The sequence below is a fragment of the Apis laboriosa genome, unplaced genomic scaffold (genome assembly GCF_014066325.1).
Source record: "Apis laboriosa isolate Shangri-la unplaced genomic scaffold, ASM1406632v1 scaffold1_cov151, whole genome shotgun sequence".
Lineage (NCBI taxonomy): Eukaryota > Metazoa > Arthropoda > Insecta > Hymenoptera > Apidae > Apis > Apis laboriosa.
This window is the reverse complement of record NW_025222279.1, coordinates 5,057,301-5,069,729: the sequence shown is the minus strand read 5'-3', so window position 1 is coordinate 5,069,729 and position 12,429 is coordinate 5,057,301. Positions and strand designations below refer to the sequence as shown.

At 34.1% G+C, this 12,429-nt stretch overlaps 1 protein-coding gene across 7 annotated transcripts in view; it reads left to right on the top strand.

The window, feature by feature from the left end:
* LOC122712377 (guanine nucleotide-releasing factor 2) overlaps positions 1-12,429 on the top strand; it is an 84,860-nt gene that overhangs the window by 17,307 nt on the left and 55,124 nt on the right. The gene's annotated exons all lie outside the window — the stretch shown is intronic.

The following is a 12,429-nucleotide window of genomic DNA, read 5'->3' as shown; positions in this document are numbered from 1 at the left end:
TTCTTTCTTTCTTTCCTTCTTTTTTTCCTTCTTTCTTTCTTTCCTTCTTTCTTTCTTTCTTTCTTTCCTTCTTTTTTTCTTTCTTTCTTTCTTTCTTTTTTTCCTTCTTTTTTTCTTTCCTTCTTTCCTTCTTTCTTTTTTTCCTTCTTTCTTTCTTTCCTTCTTTCCTTCTTTCTTTCTTTCCTTCTTTCCTTCTTTCCTTCTTTCTTTCTTTCTTTCCTTCTTTCTTTCCTTCTTTCCTTCTTTCCTTCTTTCTTTCCTTCTTTCCTTCTTTCTTTCCTTTTTTCTTTCCTTCTTTCCTTCCTTCTTTCCTTCTTTCCTTCCTTCTTTTCTTCTTTCCTTCTTTCTTTCCTTCTTTCTTTCCTTCTTTCCTTCTTTCTTTCTTTCTTTCTTTCTTTCTTTCTTTCTTCGTTGGAAATTCGATCGAGAGAATGATTTTCCTCGAATATAATCGGGTGTTGGGTATTGGGAAAACACGCGTGGACCATTCAATGGATGGAAATTTCGTAATCTCGAATGGAGATTTATTGTTTCGATAGCTCGTTTTTTTTTTTTTTCTTTTTTAAATAAGAACAACTGACGTTTATTAAATTTTTATCGGGATATTTGATCGAGGCTTTTTAAGATAAGATATCGTAAAAAAAGAAAAAGAGAAACTCATTAATCTTGCTCTTATATTGAACAATAAAACAAAAAGTTATATTATTCCCAATAATATATAATCCAAATAAATTATTATTATTATTCTCGAAGCAAATTCAGATTATATACACGAGTAACGTACACATTGTGAACACATTCTTTACAAAACAAATTCCAATCTTTCTTTTTTCAATATAACCTTACAACTATCTTATCCAATTAAACGCAATCACGAAAATTCACACGAATTCACTCTTCTCGAAAATATACAACCACGTTATTTATTCACTGCATCTGTAAATCTGCCAAGTAAGTAATATCGATTCTTCTCTGCTCGCTCTTGATCCCTCACGATCCTTCGCGTGAAACCGAATTACCCAAAATCCTCTCCACGAAGCAAAATCGCGAGTCGGAGCGTGCAATCGAATTCTACTTGTATTCTTCTCGTGTAATATTGGACGATCGAAATGGCGTGGGCAAACGCCATCACCGAATACTCTGTTGGAGTAATTAAACTTAGGATAACCGCGTTATGGAAGCGAGTTTGGCCGCGTTAAATATAGCCCCCCCTTCCTCAGATATCGATGAAAGCGACTGTTAATTACCCATTCCGTGGTGTCAATCATATTAAGCAGCCATCTTCGGCTATTAACACTTCGTGCGTATATATTGTATCTATGTACCCACTCCTGTGGGCATATTTCCCTCTGATGGCATATTCTACGAATTCCTGTGTTTCCATTCTTGAGAGAATATCGTAAAAATTTATTAATTTCGAAACGATTAGGATTCGAGTTTCGATGTTCGATTCGAAAAATAGGATGGAAGAAGATGGAGTTTTAATAGTCGACGAATGTTGTTTTTTCATTCTTGAGAGAATATCGTAAATTTTATTAATTTCGAAATTATTAGGACGATTAAAATTCGAGTTTCGATGTTTGTTTCGTAAAAGAAGATGGAGATTTGGTGGTCGACGAATCCTTGAGAGAATATCGTAAAAATTTATTAATTTCGAAACGATTAAGATTCGAGTTTCGATGTTTGCTTCGAAAAATAGGATGGAAAAAGATGAAGATTTGGTGGTCGACGAATCTTGTGTTTCTTGAGAGAATATCATAAAAATTAGGACGATTAAAATTCGAGTTTTCGATGTTCGCTTCGAAAAATAGGATGGAAGAAGATGGAGATTTGGTCGACGAATTTTGTGTTTCCATTCTTGAGAGAATATCGTAAAAATTTATTAATTTCGAAACGATTAGGATTCGAGTTTCGATGTTCGCTTCGAAAAATAGGATGGAAGAAGATGGAGATTTGGTGGTCAACGAAGAAGGAAAAATGTTATAACGTGTGAAAATATTCTTTTTGGTGGTTGAGCAAAAACTGTAAATTAAGTAAGACTGTAAATTTCCAAAGTGTAACTTTTATTGTTCTTGTTGCAGAAAAGATTCGTATGCAATTGATGGGTGAATCTTTGGTAATTTGTCTTTGAGTTGATGGAGGAAAGGAAAATGTTGTTATAATTTGAAAAATATAATTTGGATTATTTGCGGAGATTAAATTAATCGATGGAAAGAGGTTTCCAACTTTTCTTGTTTGCATAAAGTGTTCTTACGTAAAAAGGAAAAGGGAGGATAACGAGAAACGAATGAACATAAAGAGAAGCGAGACGCGAATTATATCGGTGTTGGAAGGAGGAATTGCTTAACTTTTGTACCTCCAACTTGATCGTCTAATGGCTTAATATTTATGCATTCAAATTACTTTCATCAAAGAGATTGAAATGCACAATGCACGGTACATGGTACAATACTGCAGAAATACATATTAATGCCATAATTGCACGGATATCTCGAAAGTAATTAAAGACAAATATCGAGAGGTCGGTCGTTGAAAAACTTTGGTATTATAAATTTTCCTTCTCGATGTTTATCGAATCGAATCCTATTGCAGTTTCGTCGGATGAAAGATTGGATTTGGGAAAAAAAAATCGAAGATCACAAAGCACCGATTTGGCTTCGATGAAATTTCGCCACGAAATTTATATTTATGGATCTTTTTCCGCGTTCGGAAAACCATCCTTTTTTATCTTCGTTTAATTCGAAACGAAATCTATATTTATGCATCTCTGCTCCTCTTCAATTTCATTTGAAAAGCAAATCCTTTCCGCGCGGTTGTTTCGAATTGTTTTTTTTTTTTTTTTTTTTGAAGAAACGGCGGGAAATGCTTGAGTTTTGAATGGGCCTCAGAAATAGAATCTTGTACGCGGTTTTTCTAACTTTTCTCGTCTCCTCTGTTCAACATGGCGGAAGAAAGAAGCCTCGAAACATTCAAGCTCGTAATTAATCGGTGTTAAAACGAATCTTTTGAATTTCGCCTCTTTTTCTCCTTCATCCTTTCCCTTGGAAATTCGGTGAATTGGAATCGAAATGATTTTAAATACGTGTGTTTTCCATCCTTCGAATTTTATTCCAGCCATTTTGGACCGTTCAAGTTTTAATTAAACGTTTAAATGTTAGAAATATTCTATTTTTAAATATCTTTTAAACTTGATCTTGGAATTGTGCAAGTTTTTTTTTTTTTTTTTACGTTGTTCCAATCAGAAATTAACCAGGCAAATAATAAATAATTTCTTAATCGCGAGAAGAAAATTTTCCATCTTTGATATACGACACGTTAAGCAATCGTATTTGAACGAGATCTTCGGCTAACTTTGGCAAGTGCAACAACTAAAGTACATTACGTTAAATTTACCTTTACTATATAATTACAACGAAGTATTAAAACAAAATATCGCGTGATCTAATCTCGACGTACACGTATTACGTAAAACTTTGAAATTCTTTTGCAATAGACGAGAGAAAGCTTTGTTAACTTTCTTTTTTTATTAAGAATTATTTTCAAATCAATTATTCAAATACCACAATTTTCCTATATTTAAGATCAACTTTTATCAATTTTTTCCTGAGAATATTCCCTCATATATATATATATACTCCAAATTTTTTTCTAATTTATGAATAATCAACGTTATTCGAAATTTCTCCTCAAAATTATTTTTTCATTTTTCACGAATATTTACATCCCCGAATAATTTCTTTTTTCTATCGCAAACAATTAATAAATCGTCCATTTTCCATCAACGTCCGTTATTTTCAAATCAATTATTCAAATACCACAATTTTCCTATATTTAAGATCAACTTTTTCCTTAGAATTCTCTCAAATATATATCCCAAAATTTTTTCTAGTTTATGAATAATCAACGTTATTCGAAATTTCTTCTCAGAATTAGTTTTTCAGGAATTCACGAATATTTACATCCCCGAATAATTTCTTCTTCTCTATCGCAAACAATTAATAAATCGTCCATTTTCCATCAACGTCCGTTATTTTCAAATCAATTATTCAAACACCACAATTTTCCTATATTTAAGATCAACTTTTACCAATTTTTTCCTCAGAATATTCCCTCAAATATATACCCCAAATTTTTTTCTAATTTATGAATAATCAACGTTATTCGAAATTTCTCCTCAGAATTATTTTTTCATTTTTCACGAATATTTACATCCCCGAATAATTTCTTCTTCTCTATCGCAAACAATTAATAAATCGTCCATTTTCCATCAACGTCCGTTATTTTCAAATCAATTATTCAAACACCACAATTTTCCTATATTTAAGATCAACTTTTACCAATTTTTTCCTGAGAATATTCCCTCAAATATATACCCCAAATTTTTTTCTAATTTATGAATAATCAACGTTATTCGAAATTTCTCCTCAGAATTATTTTTTCATTTTTCACGAATATTTACATTCCCGAATAATTTCTTCTTCTCTATCGCAAACAATTAATAAATCGTCCATTTTCCATCAACGTCTGTTATTTTCAAATCAATTATTCAAATACTACAATTTTCCTATATTAAGATCAACTTTTACCAATTTTTTCCTCAGAATATTCCCTCAAATATATACCCCAAATTTTTATCTAATCTGAATAATTTCTTCTTCTCTATCGCAAACAATTAATAAATCCTCCATTTTCCATCAACGTCCGTTTAATTCGAAAAAAAAAAAAAAAAAAACATAAATTCTCGTTTAGAGACCGATAGATAATTCCAAGTTGCGCACAATCGCGGAAGTCGGTTACGGTGCTCGCCGCTGGTGGCAATATCCCTGGCCGTGGTGGGGCCGGGCTGTCAATAAACGGCTCGAAACGCGGTCCTTCAACGAGAGAAATTTCCCCGATGCTTCCCCGTGCCGATAAATATCTCGAATCCGGCGCCCGATTATCACGGGACCGCAACGTTTACAAGGGAGCGCGTGGGGGTGGAGGGGTGAGGGGGAACGTTAATAAACGTGTGTGCCGGGGACGGGTCGATAATTAGTGGAGCGATAAAGTTTGTCCAAATGCCCGGCCGAAAATTAAACCGAACCGGGCGAAAATTTGTTTTGGTAGAGACGACGTTATTCGATGGCGGCTCGGTTTCCGTTTTAAGCGGATTGGACGATCCGCACGTTGGATCTCGTCGTCGGCCGAAAGGTTATGATGAAGCTGGAAGTTTCGAGGTTGGGCCACGGTTTATTAGATTGGCGCGTGTGAAGCGTGCGCCGATTTTACAAAGTTTGAAATTATAGCAGCTGGGATATTGTTTGAGTTTTCAATTTTTTTTCTTTAAAATGGAGAGTGTATTTGGAGGGGGAAATATATCAATCGGTTTAATAAATTTTTCGATCGATCTTTTGATATCGGCAGACGGATCCTTGAATTTTGTTCTAATATCTTGGCAATATGCGATTTTAATGTAGATTTCGAAGATTTGGAAAAATATTAATTGATTCATGGAATCTTTTCTTCGTTTTTGAATTTCGTCGATAAATTAATTATATTTTACAATTGCGAAGATTTTTTGGAAAACAGGTTTATTCATTTATGGAATTTTGTTCTTAGTTTCAGTCAATTTCGAGCTGGATCGATAAATGTATGGGTAAATTTAACAAAGTTTGAAATTACAAGCTTAAAATTTTTCTTAAGTTTATTGTGAGTTTTGTGAGTGCAGAGTTATATTAATTTTCTATAATTTACTTTTTGCATCCAGTTCAATCTACATTGATTTTTAAATTCAAAAGACAAAAGCGAAACATTTTGTCAATATGAAAATAATATTATCAGGGAATAAATAATAACGTATGACGATAATTTAATAAACAGTAATTGTCCACTAAAAAAAGTCCAAAAGATTTTACTTCGGATAGTGAATTCACTGTCTACGCTTTCACGTCGAATTAGTCGATTTGCATTCATGGCTAATAAGAACGAGGAGTGGTGCAGGTTTATCAAAACGTATCTCCATTCGCCATTCGAGTTTATCTTTTCTCTCTCTTGAAACGAGGATGCTTTCAGAGAGAGGGAGGGAGAGAGAGAGAGAAAAAAGAGATCCTCCCGGTGGTGTAATCTGCATCCATAGAACTCGTTGCAACTCGACGCTCTCATGAATAGGAATTTCATCTGTATGAAATAATAATCGTATCAAAAAGAAAAAAAAAAAAAAAAGATGGATTTTTTTTTTCTTTTGACGAAATAAATATTTCAAAGATAATCGAATAAACAATTCAACCATTCGCGTGTATTTTTTTTTAATTTCCCTATCTTCTATTCTTCCCTTCTCTCCTTTTATAGGAGGGAATAAAATTAAATCTTGAATATATCTGAAATTTTTGAGAGAAGATTTATTTTAATATCGGGTTTTCGTTAGATTTTTTCATTTATTCTGCAAATGGACCGATGGTATTATCATTTTATTAAGCAGAAAACTCTATGAACCTGGATTATTCTCGTTACGGATTATCTGTCCCTCTTTTCATTTAAAAAAATTGGAGCGCCGTGGTTGGGAATAATTTAATACGAGTCTTCAAAAAAAGAAAAAAAAAAAACAGAAGAAAAGGAAAGGAAAGAGAAATAAGGTTAAGAAAAAAATCAGCTTTAAATTCGCCATATTTTCGTTTCATATTTCAGTTTATATTCAACACGATAATTTTATAACACGATATACCTTTAACATAAACAGGGGACGCAGAAAATCTAATTAATTATTCAACTCCAAAATCCACCGTGTGTCGCTGGATACTTCAATTGGCCTTTATCGCGCCAATGACAGAATTTCCATTGTTCTCGAAATATTTGTCATTAAAATTCGGGAGGGAAGGAATTTCGAGAAGCGATTAAAATTAAAACCACGATCACGATTAAAAATCCTCGACGACAAAAAAAGTAATTAAAATCGAATTAATCGTTAATTAGCCCCGAGAGCAGAGGGGAATTCGATCGAATTCGATTTAAACGCGATTAAAATAATAAATCCCCTCCCTTTTTCCCCCTTTTCTTATTCTCCCTTTTTATCTCCTATCGACGACGGTCGAATTTGTTCCTCTCGATACCGATTTGTTACACGATTTAGTTAGTTATAAATCACGCGCGTGCGTTTTTTCACCCCCTCCCCCTCCCCCTGTATACGAGCGTTTAACGCGTCAAGTAGAATTCGCAGGAGGGAAAGCTTGTTTTACGAGGGTGGTCCTACACGCTCGAGGGTGTAAACCACCACTTAATCAAGACGTTACACGAGAGTTCTCCTCGCGAGAGTTTTCCAACCCATCTTGCTCCAGGGGTTGGTCACCCCTTTTAGCATCCATCGATCCCCGATAGATAAAACCTTTTTCCCTACTATTCGGGGATAAACCGCCACGAATTCGTTCTTTTTTTCTTTTTCTTATATTTTATTTATATTTGTTCTTGTTGATTCCATTCCATATCTTATTATTATCAAGTGTGTCACACTTTTCTATAAAACAGAGAATCTTTTATAAATAATTACGAAAACAATAATAAATGTTTCTTTCTCGTTGCTCATTTCTCAATTACAATTAAACGAAGAACAATTAATAGATGGAATTTGTTCAGACACATAATAAGCGTTAGTTATAAATATATTCTTATTATTCTTCACTTAAACTTTGATTATTAAACAAATAAATTTATCATCGTTATCATCTAATTTATCATCGTTTTAACAATTATTTCTCTCTCCCTAAAATCCTCGTAAAAAAAAAAAAAAGAAAAAACGACAACAGTCTAAACTTCAATATCCTCTCTCGAAAATTATCGAGCCGGTGGAAAATTTCTCGGCGCGAAATAGACGGGGCGACTCCGTGGCGAAGGAGAGTGGCGAACAATGGGCTTCTGCGGTGGTTCGCGAGCGAGCAATCAAATCTGGCCGCGGGGGGGGAGGAAGAAGGCGGCCGTTTAATGCACATTGCGCCCCCGCTAAAAGCGAATTTGACGGGTGCACTTATTCGCCCGTGCAAAATCTCGAGACACTCGGATCAACGCGACTCTTTGCAACGCGGCAAGGGTTTCTCCTCCTCCTCCTCCTCCTCCTCCTTCTTCTCGCCGAGCGAAGATGACAAGAAATCCGCTTTCCGCGTGAAAGGGGCTTAACGTCGTCGTCGTCGTCGTCGTCTCACCGATAAATTTCAACCGAGGAGAGGAGAATATTTCGCCTGGCAAAGTGCATTCACGCGCCTCCCCCCGCGGGGATAGGCGTTCGAAGAGGGGGTGGCTTCGACAGGTCTCGCTTACGGGGGTTGCACGCTTGGAACGCTTGCGTGTACGCGTGTATACGATAACTGAAATATTGTTCGATCTTTGCGCAGTTATTGGAAAATTTATCGTTGGATCGAAATGTCCAAGGTGGTCGAGCCCTACACGTAATTCTTGCTTAATTTTAATTTTAATAATTAAACTCGTTCGATCGAAAATAAATATACGAATGGGTGAAGGTATCAAATCGGTATGATTGGGGTGTCTTACGTCGATTTCTGAGGAAAGGAGAAATTTAATTTAAAGAGGATTATTCGTGTAAATAATTGTTGATGTTTCCTTTATTTTTGCAAGGTAAATATCGTTTTTTGGAAATGTTATAGATGTTTTTAATCGTAAGATATCTAGATGGGGGTGTTTTATGTCGATTTCTGAGGAAAGGAGAAATTTAATTTAAAGAGGATTATTTGCGTAAATAATTGTTGATGTTTCTTTTATTTTTGCAAGGTAAATATTGTTTTTTGGAAATGTTATACATATTATTAATCGTAAGATATCTAGATGGGGGTGTCTTATATTGGTTTCTGAGGAAAGGAGAAATTTAGAAAGAGAATTTAAATTAAAGAGAATATTTGTGTAAATAATTGTTGGTGTTTCTTTTATTTTTGCAAGGTAAATATCGTTTTTTGGAAATGTTATAGATGTTTTTAATCGTAAAATATCTAGATGGGGGTATCTTATGTTGGTTTCTGAGGAAAGGAGAAATTTAATTTAAAGAGGATTATTTGTGTAAATAATTGTTGATGTTTCTTTTATTTTTGCAAGATAAATATCGTTTTTTAGAAATATTATAGATATTTTTAATCGTAAGATATTTAGTTTAAGTGAGCTAAAATTGCGAAAATTTTATTGTATCTTGATAATAATTTAGGAGAGGAAAGGGGAATTTAGGAGAGGAAGGGAGAATTTATATCTACATAAAATAAAATAATAATTCTTTTCGAAATATTGAATTTTATATTATTCGCGAGGAAGATATCGTACGAATTGTATGAGAAAAAAATTATGAGTTTTAAATTCCACGATAATAGCGGACAAATTATTTCGAACGAAACTTATAATCGTGATTCATATCGTTATTATTACCTATTTATTATATATCATGGAAAGAAAAACGAAATACGTAGAAATCAACGTATCACCGCGAATCTTTATTATTCGACACAGAGAACAATTAAACCAAATTTAAATATTATTATCGCTCGTGCAACAAATTCTCGATTAACGACAAATCAACGATCAAATTACATGTAAAAAAAATTTCATCCAGTGCAATGAAGATAAGGATAAATACCAATCGACGAAGCAACGTCGATATCCGCCTTTATCAATTCCGCACACGTGCATTAAATTAATCCCCAATCGCATTAAATAGCCGAGTAAAAAGCTCGGGAGGATTACGACTCCACCCCTTGCATCCCATAAAATATTCGTACCTATATTCCCCCCCTCTCCCAACCGTGATCAAATCATTAACGAATTAACGAAAGAAGAGAGAATAGAAAAAAAAAAAGAAGAAGAAGAAAAAGAAAAAAAACTTCTTCTATCTTCCCTTAATGGTATTCACGATTTAGTCCGAGCAATTTCGCGTCGCGATAAAAGAGGCGACGATTTCAGGTGACAATATCGCCCCACCCTGTATATATCGCCACAGACTCGCCTTGGGATCCCGTGCCCGAGGGTTGAAGAAATGCGAAATTCCTCGTCAGGTAGGGAGGTTAGGTAGGGAGAGGTCTCTAGTGGGAGGGAGAACGGTGACTGGCGGTAAAAATAAATGGTAGAAGGAGTCTGGGGTTCCTGTGCGTGTCCTTTCCGCCATTTCTTCCTATCCCTCTTCTTCCACTCTTTCGTCGCTCTCTCTCTCTCTCTCTCTCTTTCTCTCTTTCTACTTCTTACATCCACCGCCTTTTCTAACAGCTTTGCTCGAGTGTTCTCTCTTCTCTTCTTTCGTAGCTCGCGACTCGATTCTTCGCTCATTCATGCAAGAACTTCCAGCCAAGTGAATTTCGGTTCGCGGAGACGAGATGTTGGACGCTGATAGAGAAGATAAAGGGGGAGGGGAAGGTGATACGGATAAAACGAATTCATGGATAGGATGATTCTTCTACTAGTTTTTCCTCGTTCGATTTTTTCCATCAAATTGGACATTGGACATCTCCTTGCATTCTAAAATTATTAGATTCAGTCAGCGTTGTTACGGGTATATTGATAATCAAAAGGATTAAATTATAGACGAATTTAAATCAATAGAAAGTACTTAGGTTCATTGTTTTTCTTAGGATCAAATTGGATATTGGCTCTTCTTGTGTTCTAAAATTATTAAAGAGGAATATTAGTTATATTCTCATATTTTATTTCATTAGTAAATTCATTATCCATTTAAACTAAAACTTAAAACATTAATTCAATTTTTTTAATTTTAATTTTTTTTAAATTATCATCAAAATTTATTAATTTTATAAATATAAATTTATACTCAAATATAATTAAAAATTCAGATTTATTTTTTTTATACTCAAAAATAAATATAAATTTATTCATTATTATTATTATTATTATATTAATTTCATCATTAATTCTAATAACAAAAATTTCTTATATTGAAAATAAGACTCTTCGAAAAAAAAAAATAAATAATTTTTTATTTATATTTCTATAATGAAAAAACATTTAAATTTTTTTAGATCAAATGAATTTATAAAAATTATTATATCAACAATTTATCTTCCAACACCAATAAACATTAAGCTAGTGCTGTTAAATTAAGCCAGTATATTAATAATCAAAAGGATTAAATTATAGACGAATTTAAATCAATAGAAAGTACTTCATTGTTTTTCTTAGGATCAAATTGAATATTGGCTCTCCTTGTGTTCTAAAATTGTTAAATTAAGCCAGTGCTGTTAAATTAAGCCAGTATATTAATAATCAAAAGGAGTAAATTATAGACGAATTTAAATCAATAGAAAGTATTTAGGTTCACTGTTTTTCTTACGATCAAATTGAATATTGACTCTCCTTGCATTCTAAAATTATTAAATTAAGCAAAGGGATTATTAAATTATTAAATTAATCAAAAGGATTAAGTCATCAGATCAAATAGAAAATACCAAAACTTACGTTCATTGTTAATCACATTTCTAATCATAGATTCTTCCATCAATTTTTCCTCGGATCGAATTGAACATCTTCTTTCATTCTAAAATTAATATCATTAGGCCTATAATTTTTTTCATTGCTCTAAAACCTTACGTAATCATAGACAATATCAAAAACTTACAAGGATAAATGGTGTTGTAGATACGATCGAACAAATTCGTGGACAAATTCCGGGAATAGTTATGCATCCGCCGCCATACTAATTAAAAATTTCTTTGGGCGAGGAGGAAAAGAGCGAGAAAAGGGGGGAGGGGAAAAAGAAAAATTACGCGGCGAAATGAACGGCGTGTTGCTCGTTAAAAAAAAGAAAAAAGAAAAAAAAAATAGAGTACAGACTGGATGGTCGACCACGGAGGGGGAGGAGAGGAGAGAGAGGGGGGGGAGGTGTATCAAAGAGGCGCGAAAGAAAAATATCAGGGAACGCGTGTCGTCACGGCAAGATCGTGCGCTGGCATCTCATTAGTCCACGAATCCTCCTCGCTAATGAGATTAATTACCGCGAGACGAGTCGTCGTCCCTCTGTCTCGCGCGGAAGAAACAGGCGAGGAACAGGCGGATGATAAAAAAAAAAAAAAGAAAAGAGAGAGAGAGAGAGAGAGAAAGAAAAATATGGCGATAAACAATCGAGCGTCCTGTTCGATCGTGGCGACGCACTAATTTGACGAGAGACTGGATTAATTGCTGGTGGCGGTGCTCCTCCTCTTGTTCGATCCGCTGACACTCGGCGCGCAATTTAATTCCAGGATTCGATTTAATTTCGAGCGACTTGTTTCCCGTGTGGATGGATGCGCGAATTTTTTTTTTTTTTTTTCTTTTTTTTTTTTTTTCATTTTCCTCGCTTTTTAATACAAGTTTGATTATTCGAGAACCGATGTTTGTCAGTTTCGATTACGACGATCGATTTAATTTGACTTATTTTTATCGTGGACAGGTGAATTTTTTCTTTTTTTTTTTTTTTTTTTTTTT